At 50.0% G+C, this 16,244-nt stretch overlaps 1 protein-coding gene across 1 annotated transcript in view; it reads left to right on the plus strand.

The window, feature by feature from the left end:
• Positions 1–16,244, plus strand: part of nup160 (nucleoporin 160) — a 176,302-nt gene that overhangs the window by 68,232 nt on the left and 91,826 nt on the right. The gene's annotated exons all lie outside the window — the stretch shown is intronic.

Below are 16,244 nucleotides of genomic sequence, written 5' to 3' on the forward strand. Positions count from 1 at the left end.
GCGAGCGAGAGAGAGAATGCATTCGAGAGAGAGAGAATGCGAGAGAGAGAATGCGAGCGAGAGAGAGAATGAATGCGAGCGAGAGAGAGAGAGAGAATGCGAGCGAGAGAGAGAGAGAGAATGCGAGCGAGAGAGAGAGAGAATGCGAGAGAGAGAGAGAATGCGATAGAGAGAGAGCGAGAGAGAGAGCGAGAGAGAGAATGCGATAGAGAGAGAGAGTGCGAGAATGCGATAGAGGGAGAGAGATTTCGAGAGAGAATGTGGTAGAGAGAGAGAATGCGGTAGAGAGAGAGAATGAGAGAGAGCGTGCGAGAGAGAGAATGCGAGAGAGAGAGAGAGAATGCGAGAGAGAGAGCGAGAATGCGATAGAGAGCGAGAGACAGAATGCGATAGAGAGAGAGAATTTGAGAGAGAATGCGAGAGAGAGAGCGAGAATGTGATAAAGAGAGAGAATTCGTGAGAGAATGCGAGAGAGAGAGAGAATGCGGGAGAGAGAGAGAATGCGAGAGAGAGAATGCGAGAGAGAGAGAGAGAATGCGATAAAGAGAGAGAGAATTCGTGAGAGAATGCCAGAGAGAGAGAGAATGCGGGAGAGAGAGAGAATAAGAGAGAGAATGCGAGAGAGAGAGCGAGAATTCGTGAGAGAGAGAGAGAATGCGAGAGAGAGAGAGAATGCGAGAGTGAGAGAGAATGCGAGAGGGAGAGAATGCGAGAGAGAGAGAGAATGCGAGAGAGAGAGAGAGAGAGAAAGAGAGAGAATGCGATAGAGAGAGAGAGAGAATGCGTGAGAGAATGCGGGAGAGAGAGAGAGAGAATGCGAGAGAGAGAGAATGCGATAGAGAGAGAGCGAGGGAGAGAGAGAATGCGATGGAGAGAGAGAGCGATAGAGAGAGTGCGAGAATGCGATAGAGGGAGAGAGATTTCGAGAGAGCGTGAGAGAGAATGCGGTAGAGAGAATGCGGGAGAGAGAGAGGGAATGCGATAGAGAGAGGGCGAGAGGGAATGCGATAGAGAGAGGGAGAATGCGATAGAGAGAGAGAGGGAGAATGCGATAGAGAGGGAGAGAATGCGAGAGAGAGAGAGAGAATGCGAGAGAGACAGAGAATGCGAGAGAGAGAGAGAGAGAATGCGAGAGAGAGAGAGAGAGAATGCGAGAGAGAGAGAGAATGCGAGAGAGAGAGAATGCGAGCGAGAGAGAGAGAATGCGAGCGAGAGAGAATGCGTTCGAGAGAGAGAGAATGCGTTCGAGAGAATGCGTTCGAGAGAATGCGAGCGAGAGAGAGAATGCGAGAGAGAGAGAGAATGCGGTAGAGAGAGAGAGCGAGAGAGAGAGAGAATGCGAGAGAGAGAGCGAGAATGCGATAAAGAGAGAGAGAATTCGTGAGAGAATGCGAGAGAGAGAGAGAGAATGCGAGAGAGAGCGAGACAATGCGAGAGAGAGAGCGAGAATGCGATAGAGAGAGAATTCGTGAGAGAATGCGAGAGAGAGAGAGAATGCGAGAGAGAGAGAATGCGAGAGAGAGAGAGAATGCGAGAGAGAGAGAGAATGCGAGAATGCGATAGAGGGAGAGAGATTTCGAGAGAGAGAATGCGGGAGAGAGAGAGGGAATGCGATAGAGAGAGGGCGAGAGGGAATGCAATAGAGAGAGAGCGAGAATGCGATAAAGAGAGAGAGAATTCGTGAGAGAATTCGTGAGAGAATGCGAGAGAGAGACAGACAATGCGAGAGAGAGAGCGAGAATGCGATAGAGAGAGACTTCGTGAGAGAATGCGAGAGAGAGAATGCGGTAGAGAGAGAGAATGCGAGAGAGAGAGAGAATGCGAGAGAGAGAGAGAGAGAATGCGGTAGAGAGAGAGAATGCGAGAGAGAGAGAGAGAGTGCGAGAGAGAGAGAGAGAGAATGCGAGAGAGAGAGAGAATGCGAGAGAGAGAGAGAATGCGAGAGAGAGAGAGAATGCGAGAGAGAGAGAATGCGTTTGAGAGAGAGAGAATGCGAGCGAGAGAGAGAATGCGAGCGAGAGAATGCGAGCGAGAGAATGCGAGCGAGAGAGAGAATGCGGTAGAGAGAGAATGCGGTAGAGAGAGAGTGCGAGAGAGAGAGAGAATGCGAGAGAGAGAGAATGCGAGCGAGAGAGAGAGAATGTGAGCGAGAGAGAGAATGCGAGCGAGAGAATGCGAGCGAGAGAGAGAACGCGAGCGCGAGAGAGAATGCGAGCGAGTGAGAGAATGCGAGAGAGAGAGAGAGAGAATGCGAGCGAGAGAGAGAGAATGCGGTAGAGAGAGAGCGATAGAGAGAGAGAATGCGGTAGGGAGAGAGAATGCGGTAGAGAGAGAGAATGCGGGAGAGAGAGAGGGAATGCGATAGAGAGAGGGCGAGAGGGAGAATGCGATAGAGAGAGTGGGAGAATGCGATAGAGAGAGAGAAAGAGAATGCGAGAGAGAGAGCGAGAATGCGATAAAGAGAGAGAGAATTCGTGAGAGAACGCGAGAGAGAGAGAGAATGCGAGAGAGAGAGAGGGAATGCGATAGAGAGAGGGAGAGAGGAAATGCGATAGAGAGAGGGCGAGAGGGAATGCGATAGAGAGAGGGCGAGAGGGAATGCGATAGAGAGAGGGCGAGAGTGAATGCAATAGAGAGAGGGAGAATGCGATAGAGAGAGAGGGAGAATGCGATAGAGAGAGAGGGAGAATGCGATAGAGAGAGAGAGAGAATGCGAGAGAGAGAGCGAGAATGCGATAAAGAGAGAGAGAATTCGTGAGAGAATGCGGGAGAGAGAGAGAGAATGCGAGAGAGAGAGAATGCGAGCGAGAGAGTGAGAGAGAATGCGTTAGAGAGAGAGAATGGGAGAGATAGAGAGAGTGCGAGAATGCGATAGAGGGAGAGAGATTTCGAGAGAGAGAATGCGGGAGAGAGAGAGGGAATGCGATAGAGAGAGGGCGAGAGGGAATGCGATAGAGAGAGGGCGAGAGGGAATGCAATAGAGAGAGAGGGAGAATGCGATAGAGAGAGAGAGAATGCGAGAGAGAGAGCGAGAATGCGATAAAGAGAGAGAGAATTCGTGAGAGAATTCGTGAGAGAATGCGAGAGAGAGACAGACAATGCGAGAGAGAGAGCGAGAATGCGATAGAGAGAGAATTCGTGAGAGAATGCGAGAGAGAGAATGCGGTAGAGAGAGAGAATGCGAGAGAGAGAGAGAATGCGAGAGAGAGAGAGAATGCGAGAGAGAGAGAGAATGCGAGAGAGAGAGAATGCGTTCGAGAGAGAGAGAATGCGAGCGAGAGAGAGAATGCGGTAGAGAGAGAGTGCAAGAGAGAGAGAGAATGCGAGAGAGAGAGCGAGAATGCGATAGAGAGAGAGCGAGAGACAGAATGCGATAGAGAGAGAGAATTCGAGAGAGAATGCGATAGAGAGAGAGAATTCGAGAGAGAATGCAAGAGAGAGAGAATTCGAGAGAGAACGCGAGAGAGAGAGAGAGAATCCGAGAGAGAGAGAGAGAGAATGCGGTAGAGAGAGAGAATGCGAGAGAGAGAGAGAGAGTGCGAGAGAGAGAGAGAGAGAATGCGAGAGAGAGAGAGAATGCGAGAGAGAGAGAGAGAATGCGGTAGAGAGAGAGTGCGAGAGAGAGAGAGAGAATGCGAGAGAGAGAGCGAGAATGCGATAGAGAGCGAGAGACAGAATGCGATAGAGAGAGAGAATTCGAGAGAGAATGCGACAGAGAGAGAGAGAATGTGAGAGAGAGAGAGAGCGAGAGAGAATACGAGAGAGAGAGAATGCGAGAGAGAGAGAATGCGATAAAGAGAGAGAGAATTCGTGAGAGAATGCGAGAGAGAGAGAATGCGAGAGAGAGAGAGCGAGAATGCGATAAAGAGAGAGAGAATTCGAGAGAGAATGCGGGAGAGAGAGAGAATGCGAGAGAGAACGAGAGAGAGAATGAGAGAGCGAGAGAGAGAATGCGATAGAGAGAGAATGCGAGAGAGAGAGAGAATGCGATAGAGAGAGAATGCGAGAGAGAGAGAGAGAATGAGAGAGAGAGCGAGAGAGAGAATGCGATAGAGAGAGAGAGAATTCGAGAGAGAATGCGAGAGAGAGAGAGAGAGAGAATGCGAGAGAGAGAGAGAGAGAATGCGAGCGATAGAGAGAGAATGCGATAAAGAGAGAGAGAATTCGTGAGAGAATGCGGTAGAGAGAGAATGCGAGAGAGAGAGAGAGAGAATGCGAGAGAGAGAGAGCGAGAGAGAGAATGCGAGAGAGAGAGAATGCAAGAGAGAGAGAGAGAATTCGTGAGAGAATGCGAGAGAGAGAGAATGCGAGCGAGAGAGAGAGAATGCGAGAGAGAGAGAATGCGAGCGAGAGAGAGAATGCATTCGAGAGAGAGAGAATGCGAGAGAGAGAATGCGAGCGAGAGAGAGAATGAATGCGAGCGAGAGAGAGAGAGAGAATGCGAGCGAGAGAGAGAGAGAGAATGCGAGCGAGAGAGAGAGAGAATGCGAGAGAGAGAGAGAATGCGATAGAGAGAGAGCGAGAGAGAGAGCGAGAGAGAGAATGCGATAGAGAGAGAGAGTGCGAGAATGCGATAGAGGGAGAGAGATTTCGAGAGAGAATGTGGTAGAGAGAGAGAATGCGGTAGAGAGAGAGCGAGAGAGAGAGGGAGAATGCGATAGAGAGAGAGGGAGAATGCGATAGAGAGAGAGGGAGAATGCGAGAGAGAGAGCGAGAATGCGATAAAGAGAGAGAGAATTCGTGCGAGAATGCGAGAGAGTGAGAGAATGCGGGAGAGAGTGAGAGAATGCGAGAGAGAGAGACAGAATGCAAGAGAGAGAGAATGCGAGCGAGAGAGAGAGAATGTGAGCGAGAGAGAGAATGCGAGCGAGAAAATGCGAGCGAGAGAGAGAACGCGAGAGAGAGAATGCGAGCGAGAGAGAGAGAGAATGCGAGCGAGAGAGAGAGAGAATGCGAGCGAGAGAGAATGCGAGAGAGAGAGAGAGAGAATGCGAGAGAGAGAGAGCGAGAGAGCGATAGAGAGAGAGAATGCGATAGAGAGAGAGAATGCGGTAGGGAGAGAGAATGCGGTAGAGAGAGAGTGCAAGAGAGAGAGAGAATGCGAGAGAGAGAGCGAGAATGCGATAGAGAGAGAGCGAGAGACAGAATGCGATAGAGAGAGAGAATTCGAGAGAGAATGCGAGAGAGAGAGAATGCGAGAGAGAGAGAATGCGGGAGAGAGAGAATGCGAGAGAGAGAGAGAGAGAATGCGGGAGAGAGAGAGAGAATGCGAGAGAGAGAGAATGCGAGAGAGAGAGAGAATGCGAGAGAGAGAGAGAAGAGAATGCGGTAGAGAGAGAGAGAGAATGCGATAGAGAGAGAGAATGCGATAGAGAGAGAGAGTGCGAGAATGCGATAGAGGGAGAGAGATTTCGAGAGAGAATGCGAGCGAGCGAGAGAGAGAATGCGGTAGAGAGAGAGGGAATGCGATATAGAGAGGGCGAGAGGGAATGCGATAGAGAGAGGGCGAGAGGGAATGCGATAGAGAGAGGGAGAATGCGATAGAGAGAGAGGGAGAATGCGATAGAGAGAGAGGGAGAATGCAATAGAGAGAGAGCGAGAATGCGATAAAGAGAGAGAGAATTCGTGAGAGAATGCGGGAGAGAGAGAGAATGCGAGCGAGAGAGAATGCGAGAGAGAATGCGAGAGAGAGAGAGAGAATGCGGTAGAGAGAGAGAATGCGGTAGAGAGAGAGAATGAGAGAGAGCGTGCGAGAGAGAGAGAGTGCGAGAGAGAGAATGCGAGAGAGAGAGAGAGAATGCGAGAGAGAGAGCGAGAATGCGATAGAGAGCGAGAGACAGAATGCGATAGAGAGAGAGAATTTGAGAGAGAATGCGAGAGAGAGAGCGAGAATGTGATAAAGAGAGAGAATTCGTGAGAGAATGCGAGAGAGAGAGAGAATGCGGGAGAGAGAGAGAATAAGAGAGAGAGAATAAGAGAGAGAATGCGAGAGAGAGAGCGAGAATTCGTGAGAGAGAGAGAATGCGAGAGAGAGAGAGAATGCGAGAGTGAGAGAGAATGCGAGAGAGAGAGAGAATGCGAGAGAGAGAAAGAATGCGAGAGAGAGAAAGAATGCGAGAGAGAGAGAGAGAATTCGAGAGAGAATGCGAGAGAGAGAGAATGCGAGAGAGAGAGAGAGAGAAAGAGAGAGAATGCGATAGAGAGAGAGAGAGAATGCGTGAGAGAATGCGGGAGAGAGAGAGAGAATGCGAGAGAGAGAGAGAATGCGAGAGAGAGAGAGAATGCGAGAGAGAGAGAATGCGATAGAGAGAGAGCGAGGGAGAGAGAGAATGCGATGGAGAGAGAGAGCGATAGAGAGAGTGCGAGAATGCGATAGAGGGAGAGAGATTTCGAGAGAGCGTGAGAGAGAATGCGGGAGAGAGAGAGGGAATGCGATAGAGAGAGGGCGAGAGGGAATGCGATAGAGAGAGGGAGAATGCGATAGAGAGAGAGAGAGGGAGAATGCGATAGAGAGGGAGAGAATGCGAGAGAGAGAGAGAGAATGCGAGAGAGAGAGAGAATGCGAGAGAGAGAGAGAGAGAATGCGAGAGAGAGAGAATGCGAGAGAGAGAGAATGCGAGCGAGAGAGAATGCGTTCGAGAGAGAGAGAATGCGTTCGAGAGAATGCGTTCGAGAGAATGCGAGCGAGAGAGAGAATGCGAGAGAGAGAGAGAATGCGGTAGAGAGAGAGAGCGAGAGAGAGAGAGAATGCGAGAGAGAGAGCGAGAATGCGATAAAGAGAGAGAGAATTCGTGAGAGAATGCGAGAGAGAGAGAGAGAGAATGCGAGAGAGAGCGAGACAATGCGAGAGAGAGAGCGAGAATGCGATAGAGAATTCGTGAGAGAATGCGAGAGAGAGAGAGAGAATGCGAGAGAGAGAGAATGCGAGAGAGAGAGAATGCGAGAGAGAGAGAGAATGCGAGAGAGAGAGAGAGAATGCGTTCGAGAGAGAGAGAATGCGAGCGAGAGAGAGAGAATGCCAGCGAGAGAATGCGAGCGAGAGAGAGAGAATGCGAGCGAGAGAATGCGAGCGAGAGAGAGAATGCGGTAGAGAGAGAGCGAGAGACAGAATGCGATAGAGAGAGAGAATTCGAGAGAGAATGCGAGAGAGAGAGAATTCGAGAGAGAATGCGAGAGAGAGAGAGAGAGAATCCGAGAGAGAGAGAGAGAGAGAGAATGCGGTAGAGAGAGAGAATGCGAGAGAGAGAGAGAGAGAGAGAATGCGAGAGAGAGAGAGAATGCGAGAGAGAGAGAGAGAATGCGGTAGAGAGCGAGAGACAGAATGCGATAGAGAGAGAGAATTCGAGAGAGAATGCGAGAGAGAGAGAGAGAATGTGAGAGAGAGAGAATGCGAGAGCGAGAGAGAATGCGAGAGAGAGAGAATGCGATAAAGAGAGAGAGAATTCGTGAGAGAATGCGAGAGAGAGAGAATGCGAGAGAGAGAGCGAGAATGCGATAAAGAGAGAGAATTCAAGAGAGAATGCGGGAGAGAGAGAGAATGCGAGAGAGAGAGAGAGAGAACGAGAGAGAGAATGAGAGAGAGAGAGAGAGAACGAGAGAGAGAATGAGAGAGCGAGAGAGAGAATACGATAGAGAGAGAATGCGAGAGAGAGAGAGAGAATTCGAGAGAGAATGCGAGAGAGAGAGAGAATGCGGTAGAGAGAGAGAATGCGGTAGAGAGAGAGAGAGAGAATGCGAGAGAGAGAGAGAATGCGGTAGAGAGAGAGTGCGAGAGAGAGATAGAGAATGCGAGAGAGAGAGAGAATGCGAGAGAGAGAGAGAATGCGAGAGAGAGAGCGAGAGACAGAATGCGATAGAGAGAGAGAATTCGAGAGAGAATGCGAGAGAGAGAGAGAGAGAGAATGCGAGACAGAGAATGCGAGAGAGAGAGAGAGAATGCGAGAGAGAGAGAGAGAATGCGAGAGAGAGAGCGAGAGAATGCGGGAGAGAGAGAGAGAATGCGAGAGAGAGAATGCGAGAGAGAGAGAATGCGAGAGAGAGAGAGAGAAGAGAATGCGGTAGAGAGAGAGAGAGAGAGAATGCAATAGAGAGAGAGAATGCGATAGAGAGAGAGAGTGCGAGAATGCGATAGAGGGAGAGAGATTTCGAGAGAGAATGCGAGCGAGCGAGAGAGAGAATGCGGTAGAGAGAGAGGGAATGCGATAGAGAGAGGGCGAGAGGGAATGCGATAGAGAGAGGGAGAATGCAATAGAGAGAGAGCGAGAATGCGATAAAGAGAGAGAGAATTCGTGAGAGAATGCGAGAGAGAGAGAGAATGCGAGCGAGAGAGAATGCGAGAGAGAGAGAGAATCCGAGAGAGAGAGAGAATGCAGTAGAGAGAGAGAATGCGAGAGAGAGAGAGAGAGAATGCGAGAGAGAGAGCGAGAATGCGAGAGAGAGAGAGAATGCGAGCGAGAGAGAATGCGAGAGAGAGAGAGAATCCGAGAGAGAGAGAGAATGCAGTAGAGAGAGAGAATGCGAGAGAGAGAGAGAGAGAATGCGAGAGAGAGAGCGAGAATGCGATAGAGAGCGAGAGACAGAATGCGATAGAGAGAGAGAATTCGAGAGAGAATGCGACAGAGAGAGAGAGAGAATGTGAGAGAGAGAGAGAGCGAGAGAGAATACGAGAGAGAGAGAATGCGAGAGAGAGAGAATGCGATAAAGAGAGAGAGAATTCGTGAGAGAATGCGAGAGAGAGAGAATGCGAGAGAGAGAGAGCGAGAATGCGATAAAGAGAGAGAGAATTCGAGAGAGAATGCGGGAGAGAGAGAGAATGCGAGAGAGAACGAGAGAGAGAATGAGAGAGCGAGAGAGAGAATGCGATAGAGAGAGAATGCGAGAGAGAGAGAGAATGCGATAGAGAGAGAATGCGAGAGAGAGAGAGAGAATGAGAGAGAGAGCGAGAGAGAATGCGATAGAGAGAGAGAGAATTCGAGAGAGAATGCGAGAGAGAGAGAGAGAGAGAATGCGAGAGAGAGAGAGAGAGAATGCGAGCGAGAGAGAGAGAATGCGATAAAGAGAGAGAGAATTCGTGAGAGAATGCGGTAGAGAGAGAATGCGAGAGAGAGAGAGAGAGAATGCGAGAGAGAGAGAGCGAGAGAGAGAATGCGAGAGAGAGAGAATGCAAGAGAGAGAGAGAGAATTCGTGAGAGAATGCGAGAGAGAGAGAATGCGAGCGAGAGAGAGAGAATGCGAGAGAGAGAGAATGCGAGCGAGAGAGAGAATGCATTCGAGAGAGAGAGAATGCGAGAGAGAGAATGCGAGCGAGAGAGAGAATGAATGCGAGCGAGAGAGAGAGAGAGAATGCGAGCGAGAGAGAGAGAGAGAATGCGAGCGAGAGAGAGAGAGAATGCGAGAGAGAGAGAGAATGCGATAGAGAGAGAGCGAGAGAGAGACCGAGAGAGAGAATGCGATAGAGAGAGAGAGTGCGAGAATGCGATAGAGGGAGAGAGATTTCGAGAGAGAATGTGGTAGAGAGAGAGAATGCGGTAGAGAGAGAGCGAGAGAGAGAGCGAGAGAGAGAGGGAGAATGCGATAGAGAGAGAGGGAGAATGCGATAGAGAGAGAGGGAGAATGCGAGAGAGAGAGCGAGAATGCGATAAAGAGAGAGAGAATTCGTGCGAGAATGCGAGAGAGTGAGAGAATGCGGGAGAGAGTGAGAGAATGCGAGAGAGAGAGACAGAATGCAAGAGAGAGAGAATGCGAGCGAGAGAGAGAGAATGTGAGCGAGAGAGAGAATGCGAGCGAGAAAATGCGAGCGAGAGAGAGAACGCGAGCGAGAGAATGCGAGCGAGAGAGAGAGAGAATGCGAGAGAGAGAGAGAGAGAATGCGAGCGAGAGAGAATGCGAGAGAGAGAGAGAGAGAGAATGCGAGAGAGAGAGAGCGAGAGAGCGATAGAGAGAGAGAATGCGATAGAGAGAGAGAATGCGGTAGGGAGAGAGAATGCGGTAGAGAGAGAGTGCAAGAGAGAGAGAGAATGCGAGAGAGAGAGCGAGAATGCGATAGAGAGAGAGCGAGAGACAGAATGCGATAGAGAGAGAGAATTCGAGAGAGAATGCGAGAGAGAGAGAGAATGCGAGAGAGAGAGAATGCGGGAGAGAGAGAATGCGAGAGAGAGAGAGAGAGAATGCGAGAGAGAGAGAGAGAGAATGCGGGAGAGAGAGAGAGAATGCGGGAGAGAGAGAGAGAATGCGGGAGAGAGAGAATGCGAGAGAGAGAGAGAATGCGAGAGAGAGAGAGAGAGAGAAGAGAATGCGGTAGAGAGAGAGAGAGAATGCGATAGAGAGAGAGAATGCGATAGAGAGAGAGAGTGCGAGAATGCGATAGAGGGAGAGAGATTTCGAGAGAGAATGCGAGCGAGCGAGAGAGAGAATGCGGTAGAGAGAGAGGGAATGCGATATAGAGAGGGCGAGAGGGAATGCGATAGAGAGAGGGCGAGAGGGAATGCGATAGAGAGAGGGAGAATGCGATAGAGAGAGAGGGAGAATGCGATAGAGAGAGAGGGAGAATGCAATAGAGAGAGAGCGAGAATGCGATAAAGAGAGAGAGAATTCGTGAGAGAATGCGGGAGAGAGAGAGAATGCGAGCGAGAGAGAATGCGAGAGAGAATGCGAGAGAGAGAGAGAATGCGGTAGAGAGAGAGAATGCGGTAGAGAGAGAGAATGAGAGAGAGCGTGCGAGAGAGAGAGAGTGCGAGAGAGAGAATGCGAGAGAGAGAGAGAGAATGCGAGAGAGAGAGCGAGAATGCGATAGAGAGCGAGAGACAGAATGCGATAGAGAGAGAGAATTTGAGAGAGAATGCGAGAGAGAGAGCGAGAATGTGATAAAGAGAGAGAATTCGTGAGAGAATGCGAGAGAGAGAGAGAATGCGGGAGACAGAGAGAATGCGAGAGAGAGAATGCGAGAGAGAGAGAGAGAATGCGATAAAGAGAGAGAGAATTCGTGAGAGAATGCGAGAGAGAGAGAGAATGCGGGAGAGAGAGAGAATAAGAGAGAGAGAATAAGAGAGAGAATGCGAGAGAGAGAGCGAGAATTCGTGAGAGAGAGAGAATGCGAGAGAGAGAGAGAATGCGAGAGAGAGAGAGAATGCGAGAGAGAGAGAGAATGCGAGAGAGAGAAAGAATGCGAGAGAGAGAAAGAATGCGAGAGAGAGAGAGAGAATTCGAGAGAGAATGCGAGAGAGAGAGAGAGAGAAAGAGAGAGAATGCGATAGAGAGAGAGAGAGAATGCGTGAGAGAATGCGGGAGAGAGAGAGAGAATGCGAGAGAGAGAGAGAATGCGAGAGAGAGAGAATGCGATAGAGAGAGAGCGAGGGAGAGAGAGAATGCGATGGAGAGAGAGAGCGATAGAGAGAGTGCGAGAATGCGATAGAGGGAGAGAGATTTCGAGAGAGCGTGAGAGAGAATGCGGTAGAGAGAGAATGCGGGAGAGAGAGAGGGAATGCGATAGAGAGAGGGCGAGAGGGAATGCGATAGAGAGAGGGAGAATGCGATAGAGAGAGAGAGAGGGAGAATGCGATAGAGAGGGAGAGAATGCGAGAGAGAGAGAGAGAATGCGAGAGAGACAGAGAATGCGAGAGAGAGAGAGAGAGAATGCGAGAGAGAGAGAATGCGAGAGAGAGAGAATGCGAGAGAGAGAGAATGCGAGCGAGAGAGAGAGAATGCGAGCGAGAGAGAATGCGTTCGAGAGAGAGAGAATGCGTTCGAGAGAATGCGTTCGAGAGAATGCGAGCGAGAGAGAGAATGCGAGAGAGAGAGAGAGCGAGAGAGAGAGAGAATGCGAGAGAGAGAGCGAGAATGCGATAAAGAGAGAGAGAATTCGTGAGAGAATGCGAGAGAGAGAGAGAGAGAATGCGAGAGAGAGCGAGACAATGCGAGAGAGAGAGCGAGAATGCGATAGAGAGAGAATTCGTGAGAGAATGCGAGAGAGAGAGAGAGAATGCGAGAGAGAGAGAGAATGCGAGAGAGAGAGAATGCGAGAGAGAGAGAGAATGCGAGAGAGAGAGAGAGAATGCGTTCGAGAGAGAGAGAATGCGAGCGAGAGAGAGAGAATGCGAGCGAGAGAATGCGAGCGAGAGAGAGAGAATGCGAGCGAGAGAATGCGAGCGAGAGAGAGAATGCGGTAGAGAGAGAGCGAGAGACAGAATGCGATAGAGAGAGAGAATTCGAGAGAGAATGCGAGAGAGAGAGAATTCGAGAGAGAATGCGAGAGAGAGAGAGAGAGAATCCGAGAGAGAGAGAGAGAGAATGCGGTAGAGAGAGAGAATGCGAGAGAGAGAGAGAGAGAGAATGCGAGAGAGAGAGAGAATGCGAGAGAGAGAGAGAGAATGCGGTAGAGAGAGAGTGCGAGAGAGAGAGAGAGAATGCGAGAGAGAGAGAGAGAATGCGAGAGAGAGAGCAAGAATGCGATAGAGAGCGAGAGACAGAATGCGATAGAGAGAGAGAATTCGAGAGAGAATGCGAGAGAGAGAGAGAGAATGTGAGAGAGAGAGAATGCGAGAGCGAGAGAGAATGCGAGAGAGAGAGAATGCGATAAAGAGAGAGAGAATTCGTGAGAGAATGCGAGAGAGAGAGAATGCGAGAGAGAGAGCGAGAATGCGATAAAGAGAGAGAGAATTCAAGAGAGAATGCGGGAGAGAGAGAGAATGCGAGAGAGAGAGAGAGAGAACGAGAGAGAGAATGAGAGAGCGAGAGAGAGAATACGATAGAGAGAGAATGCGAGAGAGAGAGAGAGAATTCGAGAGAGAATGCGAGAGAGAGAGAGAATGCGGTAGAGAGAGAATGCGGTAGAGAGAGAGAGAGAGAATGCGAGAGAGAGAGAGAATGCGGTAGAGAGAGAGTGCGAGAGAGAGATAGAGAATGCGAGAGAGAGAGAGAATGCGAGAGAGAGAGCGAGAGACAGAATGCGATAGAGAGAGAGAATTCGAGAGAGAATGCGAGAGAGAGAGAGAGAATGCGAGACAGAGAATGCGAGAGAGAGAGAGAGAATGCGAGAGAGAGAGAATGCGAGAGAGAGAGAGAGAATGCGAGAGAGAGAGCGAGAGAATGCGGGAGAGAGAGAGAGAATGCGAGAGAGAGAATGCGAGAGAGAGAGAATGCGAGAGAGAGAGAGAGAAGAGAATGCGGTAGAGAGAGAGAGAGAGAGAATGCAATAGAGAGAGAGAATGCGATAGAGAGAGAGAGTGCGAGAATGCGATAGAGGGAGAGAGATTTCGAGAGAGAATGCGAGCGAGCGAGAGAGAGAATGCGGTAGAGAGAGAGGGAATGCGATAGAGAGAGGGCGAGAGGGAATGCGATAGAGAGAGGGAGAATGCAATAGAGAGAGAGCGAGAATGCGATAAAGAGAGAGAGAATTCGTGAGAGAATGCGAGAGAGAGAGAGAATGCGAGCGAGAGAGAATGCGAGAGAGAGAGAGAATCCGAGAGAGAGAGAGAATGCAGTAGAGAGAGAGAATGCGAGAGAGAGAGAGAGAGAATGCGAGAGAGAGAGAGAGAATGCGGTAGAGAGAGAGTGCGAGAGAGAGAGAGAATGCGAGAGAGAGAGCGAGAATGCGATAGAGAGCGAGAGACAGAATGCGATAGAGAGAGAATTTGAGAGAGAATGCGAGAGAGAGAGAGAGAATGCGAGAGAGAGAGAGCGAGAATGTGATAAAGAGAGAGAGAATTCGTGAGAGAATGCGAGAGAGAGAGAGAATGCGAGAGAGAGAGAGAGAATAAGAGAGAGAATGCGAGAGAGAGAGCGAGAATTCGTGAGAGAATGCGCGAGAGAGAGAGAGAATGCGAGAGAGAGAGAGAGAATGCGAGAGAGAGAGAATGCGAGAGAGAGAGAGAATGCGAGAGAGAGAGAGAATGCGAGAGAGAGAGAGAGAATTCGAGAGAGAATGCGAGAGAGAAAGAATGCGAGAGAGAGAAAGAATGCGAGAGAGAGAGAATTCGAGAGAGAATGCGAGAGAGAGAGAATGCGAGAGAGAGAAAGAGAGAGAATGCGATAGAGAGAGAGAGAGAGAATGCGTGAGAGAATGCGGGAGAGAGAGAGAGAATGCGAGAGAGAGAGAGAATGCGAGAGAGAGAGAATGCGATAGAGAGAGAGCGAGAGAGAGAGAGAATGCAATGGAGAGAGAGAGCGATAGAGAGAGTGCGAGAATGCGATAGAGGGAGAGAGATTTCGAGAGAGAATGTGGTAGAGAGAGAGAATGCGGTAGAGAGAGAGCGAGAGAGAGAGGGAGAATGCGATAGAGAGAGAGGGAGAATGCGATAGAGAGAGAGGGAGAATGCGAGAGAGAGAGCGAGAATGCGATAAAGAGAGAGAGAATTCGTGCGAGAATGCGAGAGAGTGAGAGAATGCGGGAGAGAGTGAGAGAATGCGAGAGAGAGAGACAGAATGCAAGAGAGAGAGAATGCGAGCGAGAGAGAGAGAATGTGAGCGAGAGAGAGAATGCGATAGAGAGAGAGAGTGCGAGAATGCGATAGTGGGAGAGAGATTTCGAGAGAGAATGTGGTAGAGAGAGAGAATGCGGTAGAGAGAGAGCGAGAGAGAGAGCGAGAGAGAGAGGGAGAATGCGATAGAGAGAGAGGGAGAATGCGATAGAGAGAGAGGGAGAATGCGAGAGAGAGAGCGAGAATGCGATAAAGAGAGAGAGAATTCGTGCGAGAATGCGAGAGAGTGAGAGAATGCGGGAGAGAGTGAGAGAATGCGAGAGAGAGAGGCAGAATGCAAGAGAGAGAGAATGCGAGCGAGAGAGAGAGAATGTGAGCGAGAGAGAGAATGCGAGCGAGAAAATGCGAGCGAGAGAGAGAACGCGAGAGAGAGAATGCGAGCGAGAGAGAGAGAGAATGCGAGAGAGAGAGAGAGAGAATGCGAGCGAGAGAGAATGCGAGAGAGAGAGAGAGAGAGAGAATGCGGTAGAGAGAGAGCGAGAGAGCGATAGAGAGAGAGAATGCGATAGAGAGAGAGAATGCGGTAGGGAGAGAGAATGCGGTAGAGAGAGAGTGCAAGAGAGAGAGAGAATGCGAGAGAGAGAGCGAGAATGCGATAGAGAGAGAGCGAGAGACAGAATGCGATAGAGAGAGAGAATTCGAGAGAGAATGCGAGAGAGAGAGAGAATGCGAGAGAGAGAGAATGCGGGAGAGAGAGAATGCGAGAGAGAGAGAGAGAGAATGCGAGAGAGAGAGAGAGAGAATGCGGGAGAGAGAGAGAGAATGCGAGAGAGAGAGAATGCGAGAGAGAGAGAATGCGAGAGAGAGAGAGAAGAGAATGCGGTAGAGAGAGAGAGAGAATGCGATAGAGAGAGTGCGAGAATGCGATAGAGGGAGAGAGATTTCGAGAGAGAATGCGAGCGAGCGAGAGAGAGAATGCGGTAGAGAGAGAGGGAATGCGATATAGAGAGGGCGAGAGGGAATGCGATAGAGAGAGGGCGAGAGGGAATGCGATAGAGAGAGGGAGAATGCGATAGAGAGAGAGGGAGAATGCAATAGAGAGAGAGCGAGAATGCGATAAAGAGAGAGAGAATTCGTGAGAGAATGCGGGAGAGAGAGAGAATGCGAGCGAGAGAGAATGCGAGAGAGAATGCGAGAGAGAGAGAGAGAATGCGGTAGAGAGAGAGAATGCGGTAGAGAGAGAGAATGAGAGAGAGCGTGCGAGAGAGAGAGAGTGCGAGAGAGAGAATGCGAGAGAGAGAGAGAGAATGCGAGAGAGAGAGCGAGAATGCGATAGAGAGCGAGAGACAGAATGCGATAGAGAGAGAGAATTTGAGAGAGAATGCGAGAGAGAGAGCGAGAATGTGATAAAGAGAGAGAATTCGTGAGAGAATGCGAGAGAGAGAGAGAATGCGAGAGAGAGAGAGAATGCGAGAGAGAGAGAATGCGATAGAGAGAGAGCGAGGGAGAGAGAGAATGCGATGGAGAGAGAGAGCGATAGAGAGAGTGCGAGAATGCGATAGAGGGAGAGAGATTTCGAGAGAGCGTGAGAGAGAATGCGGTAGAGAGAGAATGCGGGAGAGAGAGAGGGAATGCGATAGAGAGAGGGCGAGAGGGAATGCGATAGAGAGAGGGAGAATGCGATAGAGAGAGAGAGAGGGAGAATGCGAGAGAGAGGGAGAGAATGCGAGAGAGAGAGAGAGAATGCGAGAGAGAGAGAGAGAGAGAGAATGCGAGAGAGAGAGAATGCGAGAGAGAGAGAATGCGAGAGAGAGAGAATGCGAGCGAGAG

This window comes from Stegostoma tigrinum, chromosome 17, assembly GCF_030684315.1.
Source record: "Stegostoma tigrinum isolate sSteTig4 chromosome 17, sSteTig4.hap1, whole genome shotgun sequence".
Classification (NCBI taxonomy): Eukaryota; Metazoa; Chordata; class Chondrichthyes; order Orectolobiformes; family Stegostomatidae; genus Stegostoma; species Stegostoma tigrinum.